The following is a 19203-nucleotide window of genomic DNA, read 5'->3' on the forward strand; positions in this document are numbered from 1 at the left end:
TGGCTAAGCGGCTCTTTCTTATGCGGCCTAATTTTATGCGGCTCTTCCCTATGCGCGGCCATCTCATTGCCAGAAGGCCGTTTAAAAGTGACCGCTTAAAGTAACGCATACCGTCGATGTGGTTAAGCGGTATTTCAGGTCAAATCTGTCCGGCTTATATACGGCTCAATATGCGGCCGAAATATATGCGGTACTTTTCGCAAATTTTCAGAAAAAAAAAAGAATTCTTCTACGTTGTAGTTGATCGTGCAGTGTTCCTCTTTTTTTTTCTTTTGTTCTCTTCAGCCTTTCAACTCATGAATATGTATTTACACATCACAAGAACACTGCACAGAGAGTCACAAACCATGTATCAACACACACACACTCTCCACCACGGGGATTTGAACCCAGGCCAACCGCGTGACAAGCAGACACTGTAACCACTACGCCACCGCACCACACGATCTGGGTGGACTTCCGCGGCTTTATATATGCACTTCACGTTATCTTGGACGATTTTACGATCGGCTACAACGCTATAATTTTGCATATATGAGAGGCATCGTTCGCGTATAATGCGCGTGTATACGTGTGCACGACCTTAAGCGAACCCTCGCGGGCAGTCACAGTCAGTTTGTGTGTGGAATTATGTTTCTCGTCCGACGGCTTGCGCATCCCGCACGGAGACAGAGGTGAACAATGAACGATGCGTTTCCGAGTGCGTTTCCATTTGCCGGCATCATACAGCAGCCGAACGTGCCCTGATGTGCAACCAGCCGCCAAAGAAAAGTTTTCTGCGATGTTTGACGCAGTACAGGCGGTGGAAGTCAGCTGATCTCATCTCTACTTGGCGAAGTACAGTCTCCCACGTCCTTCGCGAGCATCGCGTTGATGTCGGTGCGTTTATACGGACAGTATTATGTAGAGGTTCATCTCAGAGAATCGGATTAAAACACATAATCGCTTATTCGCGCAACTGATGGGTTTGGTGTAGTGCAGCGCGTACGAGGCGACGGACCAGCTTTCAGAACGGGCGCGCTCATTTCTCTCTCGAGTGTAGCATAGGCGATGAAGAAACGTTGTTGTTGAGTCGAAAGAACAACGAGCCTTCGCAGAAAAAGAATGCAGTCTCCCGAGCTCGAGGCTGACGGCGCGGACGAGCGATGCCGTGGGATTGTCATGCTGGGGAGGACGGCGGGTCTGAGGTTGTTCGTTCTCGTGGTTCGTTCGTTGTTGACAGTTGGAAGTGATGCTCCCCTTGGCTTCCACAAACGATGAAACGTATAGTGCATGACTGGCGCGGAAAGAGCACGCATGAAATCGCTTGCATCACCCGTTAGAACATATGTTTCCTGCCAAGCGTCGCATCAAAAATAGCAATGCTTGAAATCGAATGAAGTCACAATATGATCCAGCTTTCAAGGATAAAACCATGCTATTTCTTCAAAAGTCAGAAGTGGCCTGAAGGATTCAGAAGGATCATGTGAGCAATTATACTGAATGATGCAAAGATTAACTTGAAACATTCTAATATTTAATAGGTGCTGTTAAATCTAAATAATAACCCCAAATTAAATATGCACTTGTTTTGCACCTTGAAGCTTCATGAACGTTAAGCTCTATAACATGCCTCAGTTGACCACATATCAGTGCCGAACAGCGATCTGGTGGAGGCCCTGTGTTGGGAAACATAGCAGGTTGAAGGTTGTTTTCGTATTCCACCCATTGTCGACGAGTGAAAGTGATTCTTTCCTTGGCTACGAGATGTGATCGGAGCGACAAGGGCCAGTATTACTTCACTCCACGTCATCCAGTCGAGTATGCTTTGAGCTTAACAACGCTTAAACGTATAAACTAGCAGAATGCTAGAAGTGGCTGAACTCGGGCAGTAATCTTGACTTCTAGGAATAAATGTTCACCTGTCTTAAAAATGTGCAGTCAGTAGCATCCTGCTTGATTCGGATCATGGGACACGACATGCAAACGTAAAATACTAAATAGTAGATATAGAGGAACAATTCTTTTACTCAGTAGGTGTCATAATTGCAAATAACAGCTGCAAATAAAAAGCACGCTTTCACACTAATAGCACACCCATAAATGTTGAGCTTTACGTGTCCCAGTCAACCTCCCTCATGTTCAATACCCGGGGCGTAGCCAGAAATTTTTTTCAGGGTGGGGGGGAGTCATCCATGCTTTATGTATGTTTGTGCATGCGTTTGCATGTCTGTGTGTATATATACACAAGCAAAATTGAAAATTTTCGGGGGGGGGGGGGGGTTGAACGCCCTCCAATGCCTTCCCCCCTGGCTACGCCCCTGTTCCATACCATGTAGCTTTACGTGCACCTTTATTTAAATATAAGCTGTCATGCAACATCCTTAGCTTTGGCTGGTACAGCAGCTAATACAAACTGTGCTTGAGAATCCAAGATTTATTGCCAGTACCAACACTAGCTATACACAATAACATTCTGTAGTAGTTCAAGCGCAAGTGTTGCAGCTTTTTTTTCAGAATTAGCAGCTCATATAGCGCTCACATAAACATGCAGACATACACGTCTAAATGTGCAGCTATTATTCTTTTTTACGAAGAACTGCGTGAAATAAACTGGCACAAGGAGACGCACGGACAAGCGTCTTCCTTGTGCCAGTTTATTTCGCGCAGTTCTTTGTAGTCATGGATTACCAACTTGCCCAGCGATCAATTCTTCAATATTATCCTTTACGTGCAGCCCCCTTCCGTGGCAGTTACCACGGCACACCATCTGTCAGACATTGTGCCACATAAAGGGTATTTGCATATAGTACAAGATTTGTCCTTCACTAAATGTTGAGACCTGAAATGTATTTGTTATTTTTCTGGTACCATTTCAAAACATGACCTTTCCCTTGCAGTGTTGAGACATATATTTACAATAAGTTAGTCAGGCATCGAGTCCAAATCCATCATTGTGCCAGCCTGGCACTTAATTATGTATGCATGGGTCCCTTATTTCCATTCTCTGCTTCAAGCCCTTCCCTTCACCCATTACTGTAGAACTGTGGCATTTAGGTGTTCCATCTGGCACCGCTAATTGTTGTTACATTTTGTGCCATTTCTTCGAGTACCCATGCCAGTATTTAGTGCACTAAGTGAATGAAGGAACATGTTATGCTGCTGCGCAGCTGCATACTGAGCAGAACAATGAAATGTAGAGCCATGAGAGAAAATATAGAGAATATTGTCACGCTACAACGCAAACACAAGACAGTGAGAAGTTCTACAAGAGTAGGAGGACAGCTTGTTGACACAAAAAAAAAAATAGCAGGCACAAACATGTCTAGCAAGACTGAAACTTGGGCTAGTTGGTTGTCCTTCATGGTGAACCAGCAGCACAACCACACACAGAGGAAAGGTACACGAAACACAGCACTGTGTTATGTGCCTTCTTTCCTATGTCCGTGTGTGGTTGCACTGCCGGTTCATCATGGACAAACATGATGTCTTCGGCAAAATACCAAAGACCCACTAGACATTGATGTTCATTGATGTCCCCATTGTCTTTCTCACCTGCAGAGCACACGCATCACTACATATACAATAGGATGCATTGCAAGGGTTCTTCACCTATATGCTCTCTTGTTGGAGTAATAGGGCATTGTGTGAACAAAATAACGAAGGTAAAAATAAAATCACCCTAAAATACATGCCATATTCTTTATTGCTCAATTTTCAACCTCCACGTGTTCCACTTCAGCACCTGTGCACATAATGGCCCCCTAAAGGATCTCGGCAGTAGTTTCTCTGAAGTGGTTTTCAAAGCTGCTATTGGATTAGATTAAGCTAATTGAATCTCATGAACTTATCCTTTCAAAACAAATAAGGGGGCAGTCCACTTGTTATTTTCTAGCAAGCTACCTTAGCAATTTGGCTTTGAACGTGTGCACTTTCCTTGCAATTGTGTCCCAAACAATATTAAGTACAAGACACATCATTCTACACTCTTAAAAGAAAAGGTAGTGCTACTTACTAACTTTGAGGTAGTAAATTGCTGTCACAACATTCACTACCTAAGTAGTAACTGCAGGTAGTAAATGGCAAGGTAGTAAAGTTACTACCATGTCATTTACTACCTGCAGCTATTACATACCAAAGGTAGTAACAGAAAGTTAGTAAATTTACTACCATGACAGTTACTAGTTCCTGTTACTACTTATTGGAAGGTAGTAAGCTAAGCTAGTAACATTACTACCACGACGGTTATTACTTAGTTACTAAATGCAGGAAAATAGTATTTGTAAGTTAGCAAATTTCCACCGTGCATGTTAGCTGTTTGCAGCAACTATTGATGAAAATTTGCTACATCATTTGATAACGTCAGTCAACTTCATGAACTAGAAAAATTGCATCTTACTTAACACAGGGAGCATGCATCAGCTAATCTCACAGAAAAAAAAATTAATGTATTTCAATAAAGAGACTAATGTCTTTAGACATCAGAATCATTAGACTGTCTTTTGCCAGTCTAATGCGCTTTCTCATGCACACCTAATGAGGGTCTACAAGGAATTGGCTGCTGTTAGTGTGTAGAATTCTGATGTACGAGTTTCAGCGTATTGCAGCCTTATGCCTGCAACAGCATGTTTGCTGCACACAGGTCAATAAATCTTTTTGTGGTTAACAATACGAAAGTGTGTAGGCTTTAGAGGATTGTAACAAAAATATCAGCAGAACATTTCCAGCAATGACTATATCAACAGCGTTCTTTACAAGTAAGAGTATTTTGAAGCCAATAAGTAATCTTGTAGGCCTATGATGCAGGCATTTGGAAACAAGCTCTACATTGTCAATTTATTTAGTTTCAATGGGACAATAAATGGGGCTAGTTGATTCAATTGCCATGAAAGTGCAGTTTTATAATCACAAACAAACCAATAAGATGATACGAGAAGTTTCCAGGAGTAAGTGCTTTTTTATTTAATTTCTCGACGCGGCACTGACGATAGGCTCTCCTGTGCTGCACTGTTGTGGTGGTACAGTTGCTGTATTTAAAACCTGCAAGAGAGAGTGTGAAAATGTAGTTTGGCATTGAAGCGAACAGCTTAGCGCAACACATCAACAGATGCTGCAATTTATGATTGATGACTTTCTGTTTCGAAATAGTGATATCATTTTTACCATTTTACTTGAATAATCCACGTGTATTCAATACCCAACCCCATAGCCTTGGCTTAATGCTGCTTTGATCAAAAACATAAGAAAACAAACCGCTATACAGCACTTCTGAGGGCTGTGGTGTCATAGATAGGCCAGCTATCATATACAGGCCAATTAGCTCGGTCAGCTTCTTTGATGTAACGTTGCATAACAGCATCCTTTCGCTACTCAAATGGTACTCCATGCATGACTCCTGGATGACTCCAGGAATAGGCTATTCTGAAATGAGAAACGCCCTCATCCGATCATGCCCTCAGTGGACGGAAACAAGTTTTACGATTCAAGTGGAACGCTCGAGGAGCGCGGGGTTCCCTAGTGCTCTTTTGAGCTCCCTAGCTGAAAAGATGCTCGTCACTCTTAGAACGACCAGAAATAACAGGCCAAACAAGCACACTCGCTCTCCCTTGGCTGACGTTCCCTACATTCACGGTTTCTCTCATAGGTTGAAGAAGACTGCAGGCAGAGTAGGCATAAGAGTTTTGTGCTCCATCCCAAACCATCTGGCCTCCCTATGCAGGCTAGTTAACAGGGATGAAACAGTATCCTTTTGCTGTGACAAGAAGCACAGAAATCATTTCATTGAATGCGTGAAGAACGTCATTTATGACATTCCATTATCATGCAGAAAATCATATGTAGGACAAACCGGACGATGCATAAATTACAAAATGCGTGAACATGCCAAATCTTTAAAAGCAACAACAGGCAGGAACCTGGCATTGTACATCATGCGGCTGCTCCCCATTGCTTGACAATGTGCAAGTTCTCATGAAATATCGGGAGTAATGTGCTCACAAAATTTGTGAGGCGCACATAATTCACAAAAGGGGAGCAGCTTGCGTTAGCGTGCTATCACTAGCACTATTTGACAAAGAAATTAGCTGCCATGAGCCTCAATTGTGATCACTAAGCTTGTTGTCACATGTTTTGTTTTCTTGTTTTGTTTTCTGTTTTATTGTTAGTGGTTGCAGTTTTCTAGCCTTGCTGTCACTTGCTTAAAAACCTTTTTTTTTTCAGACCCTGGTTCTTCGTTTTTGTTGATTTATGAATGTCAGACTTTTAGCGGTTTTAATCAGTTTGGTATTGACCACCATGTCATTGTTCTTTTTTGCCATTTTTTGCTTGTGTTTATGTTTTGATGAAATCGGCTTCTGCCGCATCTTGTAAACCCTATCCAAAAAAAAAAAGCCGGGCGGCCGAGTCACTTGATAGCATTTGTGCCATTTTTCGATTTTTGCTCGCCTGCCTACAGATTCTCAGACTTTCCAATAAGGAAATCAGTTGATAGTCAGCTCTGTGCCCTGTATGTTCTTCGTCCCGTTGTCTGCGCTCTTTTGCCACAAAGAAGAATCCACATTCAAGTGCGTTGTTACTTGTTAAACATCTTGACAGGATAGCACAGCTACTCAAGAAAAGAGCACATAGCAGTGCTGAACTCACGACTAACTTTTCTAGAAATCACGCAGATACTTAAGATATCACCTGAACCCAAGTGTTTTCACAGAGATAACATCATTTACAATGGTCGATTCCACGAAAGATAAAAAAAAAGGTGTATACTTGATGTTTCCGATTTTCCTGATAATTTTGTATGTTGTGCACATATGACTGCACAGCACGAAATCGCAATTTGTTTTCACATAAAAATTTTTTTCAACACAGGAAAATTCGACGAGCGTCGCCGGTTGACGACGACCATCTTACGAAGAGTGCGTTTTCGTAAATTCGCAACCATGCTGGCAGCTACTGAAGCTATACATTACAAATATCTTTCTATTTAGCATAAGTAGAAGTGAAGAAGAAATAGCTCTTATAATTTGATGGAATTCTGAGCAAATTATGCATTTTTAAAAATTCACGACAAACGCTGCGTTAGTGAAAATTAGTCAAATTTGGGACGCTATGGTTACTTCTGTGAACATCTTAGTTTGTTCATATTTGCTGTATGAAGAGGCCTTTATGTGAATAATGAACCTCTGCATTTGTATTTCTCTAATAATTTTCAAAGTAGTAAATTTTCATGTATTATTTGTATGGTCGCCCATTTGATGTCGTCACCGATCATCATGCACTATGCTGGCTGTCATCATTGAAGGATCCCTCGGGCCGTCTCGCCCGCTGGGCACTTTGCCTGCAAGACTACGACATCCGCGTGCTGTACCGCAACGGACGCCAGCATGCTGATGCCGACGCCCTCTCGCGCTCCCCCTTGCCTGACGTCAATGCCTCCTGCTCAGTACCTCACATTGCTGTTTCTTCCATCGACGTTCACACCATCACTACCGAGCAGCGCAAGGATAAATGGATCACCTCGCTGATAGACTTGCTCACTGATCCGTCGGCAACACCAACCACTCGCCCGTTGCGTCGTCAAGCCCACAATTTCGCCATTCGTGACAACCTACTGCACCGATGCAATTACAACGCCAACGGCCGCCAGTGGCTACTTGTGATACCCCGAAGTCTGTGTGCTGAAATATGCGAGTCCTTCCACTCTGATCCGCAATGCGCGCACTCTGGGGTATCCAAACTTACCACCGCATTCGACAACGATACGAGGGTGGTCTGAAAAGTTCTCGGCATGATGTAGAAAAAAGCGTTTTGGACCTTCAAAATTATTTTTCTTTTTCAACATAGTCTCCTCTGAACTCTACACACTTGGTCCATCGATATTCCAGAGCCAGGATTCCATCCTTAAAATGACTTTGTGGAAGTCCTGAAAAGTACTCATCCACAGCCGCAATCGCTTCTTCATTTGATGAAAAACCTTGCCCACCAAGAAAGATTTTGAGTTTTGGGAACAGGTGGTAGTCCGATGGGGCCAAGTCAGGAGAATAGGGTGGGTGCTCCAACAATCCGTACTTCAAATCGTGAAATTTAGCCATTGCAAGATGTCCTTTGTGCACCGGTGCATTGTCCTGATGGAAGATTATTTTCTTCTTCTGCAAACCTGGTCTTTCCTCACGAATTTTCTGATTCAATTGAGTCAAAAGGTCAGAATAATACTCCCCAGTTATGGTTTTAGCCTTTTCAAGATAATCCACAAGCAGTATGCCTTTAGCGTCCCAAAAAACAGAGGCCATCACCTTTCCCGCGGAGGGAACTGACTTGGCTTTCTTTGGTGCAGAGGACCCGGCTACAGTCCACTGCTTTGATTGTTGTTTTGATTCCGGTGTGTAATGGTGAATCCAAGTTCCATCCATTGTTATAAATCTGCGCAAAAAGTCCGCTGGATTTTTGATATACAGCTCCAAAGCACGTTGTGACATCATCATGCGGTTGCGTTTTTGCTCAGGAGTAAGGATGCGCGGCACCCATCTTGCACAGAGCTTGTTCATGTGTAGTTCTTTATGTAAAATGTGACATACACGTTCCACTGAGATGCCAACAGCCTCAGCGATTTCACGCAACTTCACTCTCCTGTCTTCGAAAACCATATCGTGCACACGGTCAACCAATTCAGGAGTTGTTGCACTTTTTGGGCGCCCTTCGCGCGGGTCATCTTGAATGCTCTCTCTCTCCCGCTTAAACTCAGCAGCCCATTTCTTGACTGTGGAGTATGAAGGTGAATCTTGCTTGTAAACTTTAACAAACCTTTGGTGAATTTCATTCGGAGATAAACCTTCTTTTACAAAGAACTTTATCACCGCACGGTACTCAAGCTTCTCCATGCCTTCCGGTGCTTCACACTACACCCACTGTGATCGACTGTGAAAGCCAAACTGCTAATCGGCACTAGATGGCGTTTCATCTGAGACTTGCAGAGACTTGTATGAACGTGCACATGAGTGCTACAAGTTCTCGCTCGCGTGATTCTTATTGAGGCCGAGAACTTTTCAGACCACCCTCGTACTTCTGGCGAGGGATGTACCGTTACGTGCAGAAGTTCGTCCGCTCCTGCCTCGATTGCCAACACCGAAAACCTTCAACGCACGTGTCACCAGTCGGTCTACAACCATTACCTTGCCCTAACCATCCGTTTGGGCGCGTGGGCATCGATTTGTATGGACCACTTCCTCTGACCTCGGCTGGTAACCGTTGGGCCATCATCGCCGTTGACCATCTAACGCGATCTGCCGAAACCGCTGCCCTCACAGCGGCTACAGCGTGCGATGTTGCCTCCTTCCTGCTACACCGATTCATGCTGCGTCACGGTCCACCCTAGAAGCTTCTCAGCGATCGAGGCCGTGTCTTCTTGTCGGAAGTCGTCGAAGCCATTCTCAAAGAGTGCCATGCTGTTCACCGCAAAACTACTGCTTACAACCCGCAGGCGAATGGCCTAACCGAACACTTTAACCACACGCTCGGCGACATGCTCTCAATGTATGTCGCCGCCGATCACACAAATTGGGATGCCATTCTGCCCTTCGTCACCTACGCCTATAATACCGCCCCTCAGAACACTACTGGTTTTTCACCCTTCTTCCTGTTGTACGGAAGGCACCCGTCGCACACCACTGACACGATACTACCCTACAAGCCGGATCCATCTGAGTGTGCGCCTATTTCTGACACAGCCAGGCTTGCTGAAGAGTGTCGCAAGCTTGCAAAGACCTTTACAACGCACGAACAAGAGCGGCAGAAGAGCCTTCATGGTGGCATCACCACTTCTGAGTCCACGTTAGTCGCCGGAGCGCTCGTATGGCTCTCGGTCCCTACCATTGCAACTGGCCTCTCTTCAAAACTACTGCCGAAATACGAAGGCCCCTACCGGGTCATCGAGCGCACATCACCGGTCAACTACCTGATCGAACCCATCGAACCAGCTTTGGACATGCACCGTCGAGGGCGCGACATAGTCAACGTGGAGCGCCTCAAGGCCTACTAACCCACTAATAGTGACAAGCTGTTAGGTCGCCGAACGGCTCCCTTTTAACCATTACGTTTACTGCAGAGAGTAGTGAAGACAGGACAAGAAGGGACACAGATAGGCGCTATCTTTTAAGTGTTTTTTGGACTCAGATCACACATATTTATAACTTAAAAAGAAAAACTTCAACATGCGCAGGCACAGCTGCATCCAGGAGAAATAGTTATTTCTTTGACAAGTAGTGTAATGACACACTAACGCAATCTCGGCCAAGATTATGAATACTTGCTGACTCAATAATCAATGTAGTATAGTTACTGTTTGGCAAACAGGCAATCGCTGCGTTTCTTTACATTGCTGCAATGTTCCCTGAATCTTTCCTTGAGATGTTGCCCCATTTGCCCTCTATAATGCTTACCCCATGATAGGAGTATCTGATAAACGGTACCTTATATGCAGGGCACGTAACGTGTCCTGTGATTCTTATTGCAGCCAAGCCTCTCCTCTGAGTATCTGGGTTGCTGCTTTTCCATAGTTTAACATGCTTATTTGAGGCCATGAACATTATGCTGATGATTCCGAGCACCAACCGTTTTTATATTGTTGAATATTCCGTGCAGATATGGCATCGTGGCAAACATTTCTCGGCCATCAAGATTTGGCTTTTTTTTTTTTTGGCTTGGCAACTGGAAGGTGGTTTTCTGGGTAGGGCATATGCAAACGATACAGCAAGGTGAACAGGATATCCTGCTTGTGTCAGGGGAGTTCTTTGGAAATTAAGGCTTGTCCACAAGTAATAGGAACAGAAATTTTACTGCGTTAGCGAGCCACAGTGGCATAGGCAGAAATTCATTTCGGGGAAGAGGGCGAGTGGGGGCATGGGTCCGGTCTGCTACCCCCTCGCTACGCCACTGTCCAAGCAGTGTCAGACAATGCACCTTTCTACCATTATTGAGTGGGAGAAACTAAGAGGCAGCAATGGCTTGTTTCCCATCAGTTCGTATAACTAGCTCATGCACTTTTTATGCAAATGAAATTGTACATTCAGGAACCTGATATGGTACAATCCTTGCCCGGATGCTCGTGGGTAAGCACCAGTGGGTGTTAGTAATCATGTGCCAGTGTTAATATGTTAGTGGCTTCAGATTCGAAAGAACCTTTGTGGTATTTAATAAAGAAAGACGCAGTCATCCTCATATCTAAAACATTTAAAAACTTATGTGCTTGCATATTGTACTAAATAATCATGTTCCTATTTCTTGTGGACGAGGCTTGATTTCAAGAACTCGCTGGATGCAAGCAGGATATCCTGCTCCCCTTGCTGTATTGGCTGCAGAAGCCCTACTAAACAAACACCTTCCAGCTGCCAGGCCAAAGAAATGGCTAATCGTGATGGCCAAAATATGTTTGCCACTATGTCATACCTGCACGGGATATCCGACAATATAAGAACGGTTGGTGCTCGGGCAATCATCAGCATAGTGTTCACGGCCTCAAATAAGCGTGCTAAACTATGAAAAGGTTGCAACCCAGACACTCACTTGGCTGCAATAGGAATCACAGGACACATTATGTGCTCTGTAAGGAAGGCATCGTTTATCAGATGATGGGATAAGCATTATGTGGGGCAAATGGGGCAGTGTATCAAAGAAAGGCTCAGGGAAGACTGAAACATAAAGAAAGGCAGTGATGACTGGTTAGCTGAACACTGGAGCACGTGTGGTTGCTTCCCACTTTTTGATGAGAGTTTCATCGTGCGTATGCACAGCAACGAAACTACTACATTAAAATTGAGTCAGCAACTATTAATAATCTTGGCTGAGATTGCATTAGTGTGCCTTCACTATCTTTAACAAAGAAATAATTATTTTTCTTCGATGGAGCTGTGCTTGCGCACGCCCAAGTTTTTTTTTTCATGGCAGCTGCACCACAGTTTCATGGCAGCACAAACAACACAGATGTTCGATGGAAGATGGAGGAGGCTTGAAGAGACGAAAAAAATCTTCAAACGGTATGTCACTGCAGCCAACTCTTGTACGAGTAGACTTGCCTTCATCAAGATGGCAACATCAAGAATTAACAGTTGCTCCCTTTATGAAGACAACTCCAAGTTTCAAAACGTTGGCTCTAGCGACATCCCATGTTCAAAGATTACAAGCTCAACAATACAAACTATTCGACGTTCCATGTTCAAGGAATGCAAACTAAATAATATGCATTGCACTGAAGTGCAGAAGGTACGTTTCTCACTCCTAAGCTAAAGGCCAGTATATGCTGTATATCAATAGACCTTATGCAAAATTGCTGCCATCTGTTGGAGGTTTGACGAAGCTAACGATTCGGCGCCATGTTGGAGGCTTGTGCCCGAATTCTATTGCTGTCGCCGCTATCACTTCTTGCTTGTATCCGCTTTGGTAGTCGGCAATCAGGGCATAAAAATGTCAGGCGGGCCTGTACACGTTACCAGCATTTCCTAGTTTTTACGTTGACGGTTATTACGTGTGAAGAACCGCCTCACAGCGAGAAGAAGGTACAAGTTTGACACTGCAAGTCACGTGCAGGCCTGTCGTCGTCGATAATGAAGCTCTGCGCTAGGTTACAAATTGGCCTGTCTGTTTTCAGTGTAGCGAATAAAGCGTTGTTAGCTATCTGAATATCATGCTTGTATAATGTAGGATGGTTGGGAAGAGGCTTTATTTAGCGCGGCTAGGCGCAGCGATGACGGTAAGAAAGTGCAGTTGACCCAATTGAAAGCATATTTCATGACGGACAGCCTATGTCGAGCCGACGTAGTGTCCATCTAATTTTAAATAAAACGTTGTCCTCTTTTTATCTTTGAAATAATATTATTTCGCTGTTGTAGTCATCTGACCTATGTTATGTACAGAATTACCGTGCGATTAAAATGCAGAAAATTGCGCATCTCATGCACGTGGAAAGTGAACATGAAAAGTGTAGTGTCTCCTAGAAGTAGATGCCGATCAGCTGGTATTTTATTGAATATCCTTCCGATATGTGATCCTATATAACAGGAAACGCCAAGAATATTCGTGTTCACATTGTCGCTTTAGGGGCCTACTGGTGCTTTACAATTTAAACCCGTTGCGGCAAGGCAGTTTTGCTTCGCCGACTGAAACCGCCTCAGCGCGTAACCAGCGGTAGCGCACCCACGGTAGAATGTAGCACATTTCCCGGAACAGCATTTTATTTAGTTTCATAAGAAAAGTACCACGCACTTGAAGCACCTGTTAACATTTCATAGCAAACTGGAGTGTACAGAGGATTTTTCCGAAGGGGGGATCAGCTTTTGGGAGAACCTGATTTGCTCTTCCTGGGGTATAAGTTAAACAAAAAAAAGTAAGGGGTGGGGGCGGTCAGGACATCCGGGCAACCCGTCTGAACCTGGCAGTGATACCACATGAAATGCTTGAAAAATACGCATAGTGAAGAAATACGCACGCAAAGCATCCCACCAGACGCTACCTTGTTAAACTCCACCATCGAAAACAAACTACAAACAACACGCTCCAGCACAATCGGTCCGTCCGCTGCAAATCAATGACGCGCACGAGCTATCTGTCTAACATGTAATTGTTATCGCAATTTAATAAACAAGCTAATATCAACAGCAGCGCAGGCATGCGCGAGTAGCCGCGATGCAGCTTTGAATCTCGTACACGAAGCGGGTTTGTGCCTGCAGCAAGCACACGGTGCGAAAACTTTCTTGTTCTGGCATGACATGAAAGAGTGTTCTCTGATGAGTGCCGATGCTGTCACATACCACATATATTAACGGCAAACGGAAACACGGCGTTAGTCGTAAGCAGTAACCGAAGCAACGGAACGATCTGCTGATTCTCGTCGGCCACGAGGAAATGTACTAACATGGAGGCTTGGTTCCTGCAAACCTTCTTTCAGCATCCCAATTTCCTCAATCTCAGCAACACAGCACTCGAAAATATGTTGGCATTTTCGTTCTTATCAGCCGCCACACGTTGATATGTACGCTCCCTGTCTACATGCGGAGCGCGCTTAGCCTTCAACATGGCGGAAATGCACACAGCGGCCGCTAGATGGCAGCAGATTTTGCATAAGGTCTACAGGTGCTATGTGTCCAAACTGTCGCAATCTAGTGATGAAAAGAAATGCCTACCACTCATTATGGCTTGCCCGGGCTTGCAGGAAGTATGCTCCTATCTTGTACTGCAATCTGTCCTCTGTGTCGGTGCCATGAACAGCTCTCATCGCTGATACATGCATAATAGATACCACAAGGAAATGTTGATTTTCACTCAAGACAAACCCAACCACACACAGATAGTGAGTACCAAACATGTCCTCAGGCAAGTCTATATTCATATAATAAAGAGATCGATCCTTGAATGAAGGGATCAGGGTGCAATAAGAACAGGTATTAGTGGACCAGCCACTTGCAGACTATTGAAAGAGTGCCATTGCGTGTTCAACATTCACACATGTACACAGTAAGCAATCAGTCATGGGCACGTTACCAGTAAAATGTAACAGTGTTATAGTTACCTAAGCCAAAAAAGTGGGATAGGTTTCAAACAGGAGAAAGTGCCTCAGCCAGGCTGGCCGACGTTTCCATAGGGGGACCTATCTTTATCGAAGGCACCTTGTCATCCTTGGCGTGTTAGTTTTAAAGGGTTAGTGTTGACGTCATGTCTAGCGGTGGTGCTTGTCGCTGTTGGTAATTGCTGCCTGGAAAGAGAAAACTAGAGAGAGGAGTGTAGCCCTTGCCACATCATTTCAAGAAAGTTTGCAACGGCGCTCAGGCCTCTTATCTCAGAAGTAAGGGGAGCTGCAAAGAAGGAAAAAAAAAGCAAGAAAAAGGAGAGAAAAAAAGAAAAAAAATGGAAAAAGGGGGGGGGGGTCTACTGAGCGAGAGCCGTCAAAGGCAAAAAAAAAGAGTGGAGTATGAAAGCCACTTGGAAAGGCTGCAGAAGGGCGGCACGTCTAGCCCTCACAAAGGGCTGCAGAAGATGGTGGGTAAGGCAACTACAGGCGGGGAAAGCGGGCGGCGTACTTTTAAAAGCCCACATGTGGAATTTAAGTGATATTGAGAGGGGTGTCTGAAAAACACGTGCTTGATGGGTGAAGTCATTGGCTCTGTTAAAGTAACTGTTACAGTTACAGTTACAGAGTTTCCAAAAGTAACCTGTTACAGTTACACTTACTGTGACAAGTAACGTCGTTACTTTGTTGCAGTTACTGTGACGAAGTAACGTCGCTACTTTTCCGTTACTGTATAAAATAAATAATAGATTACAAACCAAACGATAGAATTCATTTATTAAATATGTATGAAGGCATGCGGGCAGTCAAAATTGCACGTGGTAAAACCCTAGACGAAGTAAACCTAATAGGGGGCCAAACACAAGCATTTGTTGTGTACACCTCATTTTGTTGCATCAATTTTGTTGTTCATGCACCGTTGGTGAAAAAGGGAATTTATTTGCAAATAATAATAACAAATGTCCTCTGATACTCAAAATGGAAAATGTGGTTGATGCACTAGAACGACAGCAGTATCATAGGATGTTTATTAACGACACCCAGAAGCGCATGCAAATAGCAACGGAGAGTGTGTGACGAATGAAGACGACGTCCATTGTGTCTGTTCCATATATATGTTCAAGGTGTATCAGACCCTGTTCGGTTAGCTTTGCATCCGCCGGGCATACAAACCGTTTCTAAGTCCCGTTATACTCTGGGGCATGTGTTCGCGAAACCCAAAGATTGCACACCTGCAGACGATCAGAGCAGGGTGATATACAAGCCCGATGCGGGCATTGCGACGCGACTTGCATCGGCAAAATGGGAAGGAAAGAATCAACGAGGCTTAAAGAAGGCAAACGGGATGTTGTTAAAGCAACTCATGCAACGCATTCTAAGATGGAGCTTGTTTAACACTTCCGGAGAACAGGGCATAGCTTTGACGTAAACACTGTGACGACGCTGGCTCGTGAACGAAGGTGAGGGGAAGGAACTCCTGGAATCGCGGTTCATTAGCCGCGACGCGTCGGCTTGCAATATAGTTACTGTATATGGCACCTTTAGGAGCCATGTCGTAGCATATATAGTAACTATAGTCGGATACAACTTAAGAAGTCAGGAGAGACTAAAGAAAAGAAATAGTCCCGCTCATGCACGCGCCGATGTTCTCCAAAGGCGAAGCCACCGCCATCCCACTCATGATGTCCGTCCCGAGTGCGCGCCCATTGGTGCAGGCTTGTGTTCATCTGCCTTTGAGGAGAAAATGCCGCTGACTTCTAAAGTTGTATCCGACTATAACATGCGACAACCACATTCCCCTACTGGTTTACACGGACGTATGGGACACTGGTCGATCTCCGCAAATTTTTTTCTTTCTTTCCTTTTCTTTTTCTTGTTGCCAGTGTATACTGAGGATGTCACATGCATAGGAGGCAAAACGTCCATGTGATTTTGTTAATAATTGTTGTATTAAGTTGGAGTAAACCTTTTACAATTAGTTTCAAAGAGGTTTTGAAAAATTACTTAGTTCACAGTATTTGTGCCTCTCAACCGTTTCGCGCTCTGCTGCTTTCTAGCCGTCAGTCAAACACGATTATTGCGCAGCCTCGGACGAAGGAGAATATAAACTTGGCGTCGTGATGTTCCACCGGTACACCAAGAACCGAGCTAGAAGCTCAAGTGACAAAAAGGATATATATACGCCGGAAAAAAAAAACTACTTGAATTTAGCAAGTTGTTCAGTTCCAACATGATTGACTTACGACATGTAGTTTACAAGTAAACTTAAGTTGTGTTAAAGACTGACTGCTGACCTCGGTCTTCTGCAGGGTAGATAATTCTCTAAGCGACCTCCACCCCTAAATTGGTAGGGGAGCCGTGCTGTGGAAAGATGAAAGGTGGAGAGGATATGGGAAAGTAACTGTAACGGTATTTCCCATTACAGTTACTCTGTAAAAAAGTAACAGTGTTACCGTTACAAGTTCCTATAAATTAAAAGTAACTAGTTACAGTTACAAGTTACCGAAAAAAGTAACTAGTTACCGGTAACGCGTTACTAGTAACTAGTTATTGCCCAAGACTATAAGGAATACCCGAAATATGCACGAAATATGGGCGATCCACATGAAAATAACGATATGCACACTTTTATCGAAATATAAAAAAAAATGAAAGAGTGTGCGTGGTCCATGTGCACTTGGTGTGAGGTGGGAATGAGCCATGCATATTGTATTGCATCATGAATGTAAGCCATTCAGGGAACAAACTTTTGGTTCTCTAAAGCGAATTCCCGTGTAGTTTGTCTTGTAGAGTTGAGCTGTCAATTTGATTTCATTTTAAGTTATGTAAGGCATTCACAAAACCGATAATATTTTCCAACTTTCTGTGAACTTCTGGAAACATATATGAGAATTGAGATCTTTTTCTTTTAATTTATGACCTTACAAAGCTCAATAAACCCTAAATCACTGCATACTAAACCTTGGTTATGCATTTAAGTAAGAGAGCAATATTGGTACTATGCTAAGTAAAAAAAAAGCGTGAAAATACAATAACTTAAAGCACCACACAATAAAGCAACATTCTCGCAACATGAGCACAATCTAAGTTATTTGTGATAGAGAACCTCGTGTGCTTAAAGATGCTAAGAAAAAATATATAATGGCAGAACACGAGCTCACGCATATTTTCTCAAACACACAATATTGAAACAAAGAGTAGCATGTGTTAGCTTAATTAACCTAATTGAATTGACATATTCGTCTACTAACACTATTTGATATAAACATGTGCTTCTTCACATTAAGTACGCATTTGTTGGAGTGTGCACTTAGTACCAGTACGTAACGTAATTCACTCAAATACATTACTTAGAGTGAGCTCCTTTAAAACATTTATGAGGCAGCTAGGTTAAAATCCTAACCACAAAACAACTGCATGGATTTCTGGCGAAAAGCTCGGGGACGCAACCACGAAAACATATCCATCATCGTGTGCGCGTGTCAGGGCTGTGTGTTTTGCTATCACGTCAGGGGCGTAGCCAGAAATTTTTTTCGGGGGGGGGGGGGGGGGGGTTCAACCATACTTTATGTATGTTCGTGCGTGCGTTTGTATGTGTGCGTGCCTATATACGCGAGCAAAACTGAAAAATTTCGGGGGGGGGGGGGGGTTGAACCCCCCCCAACACCACCCTTGGCTACGCCCCTGTATCACGTCCCCAGTCTTGTGATAATTTTGCGTGTTATTGCCGAGTTTGGTGAACTCTCGCATCACCACAGTGAAAACATTATGGGACGATCCCTTGTGTTTAAAAGCACACACTTTCTAACGGCGACAAGGGATTCTAGAAACACTCTCAAGCGATGATCTCGTACAGTAAACAGTCAAGGAATAACAGCACAACGACACGAGGCCTGCATGATCGAAGCATAAGATTGCGTAGCGCAATGCGCATCCTTCAAACGTGTCATTTATGGTGGTGTATATAAGAGCACCCAAAGCACAAAACATACCTGCCTATCGGGTATCTGTTGATCATCCTCGCTGTGCCAACACGACGGTTCCTGCAAACAGTTGTCATGCAATGAAGTAACAAAGTTACGTAGTTCAGCGACCTTCTTCAACTTACCCAAGTTTGGCACAGTCGCTCGTCAAAAGGCTCAAGCTTCCGCTCCTGTGGAACCGCGGTCGCCGCTTGTCAAAACACTCGGACGCGGATTGTCTTCGGAAGTACACTCGATCACTCGATCAACGTGAGTAATCGATGAACGAAGCAAGAAAGCACTTTTGAGCGCGGACACAAAGCTGTGCGTCCCGTGAGGCTGTGTTGAGTGGCAACGAACAACGACCCATCATCCGCCACTGGATCAAGGCAGGAGAACGCCCCAACACGCGGAAAATGCCCAGTCGACGAATGTCGCGTACGATAAGCACGCAATAAACGCACACAATACACGATAAACATGTAAGCGCGGCACACATGTGTTCACGGGAAGCTGGTGGTGCTCCGGCAGTACGAGACCTGTTGCAACTGTTAGCTTACAGTCTAAACCAAAAAGAATGTAGGTGGCAGCAGTGTCGTGATATGCTACAGGCCATAATTTTTATTAAAAATAAAACGTATTTGTGGCATTTCACACAGGCGAAGGTCAGGGAGGCGGGACTCCGTGTATAAGCGTTGCGTCCGCCTTTCGCGT

The 19203-nt window shown here is 44.1% G+C and overlaps 1 protein-coding gene and 1 long non-coding RNA gene across 2 annotated transcripts in view; one reads left to right on the forward strand and one right to left on the reverse strand.

Annotated features, from left to right (window-relative positions):
* The window catches only part of LOC119404339 (pyrokinin-1 receptor-like), a 343661-nt gene that overhangs the window by 154374 nt on the left and 170084 nt on the right, over positions 1 to 19203 (forward strand). The window lies entirely within an intron of this gene.
* On the reverse strand, positions 4933 to 18676 carry LOC125759783 (uncharacterized). The gene is made up of 4 exons (XR_007417422.1): positions 18636 to 18676; positions 18520 to 18570; positions 14145 to 14238; positions 4933 to 5019 (listed from the first exon to the last, which is right to left on the reverse strand). It is a non-coding gene; the product is annotated as an uncharacterized LOC125759783 (long non-coding RNA).

Source organism: Rhipicephalus sanguineus, chromosome 9 (assembly GCF_013339695.2).
Source record: "Rhipicephalus sanguineus isolate Rsan-2018 chromosome 9, BIME_Rsan_1.4, whole genome shotgun sequence".
In the NCBI taxonomy this organism is placed as follows: domain Eukaryota; kingdom Metazoa; phylum Arthropoda; class Arachnida; order Ixodida; family Ixodidae; genus Rhipicephalus; species Rhipicephalus sanguineus.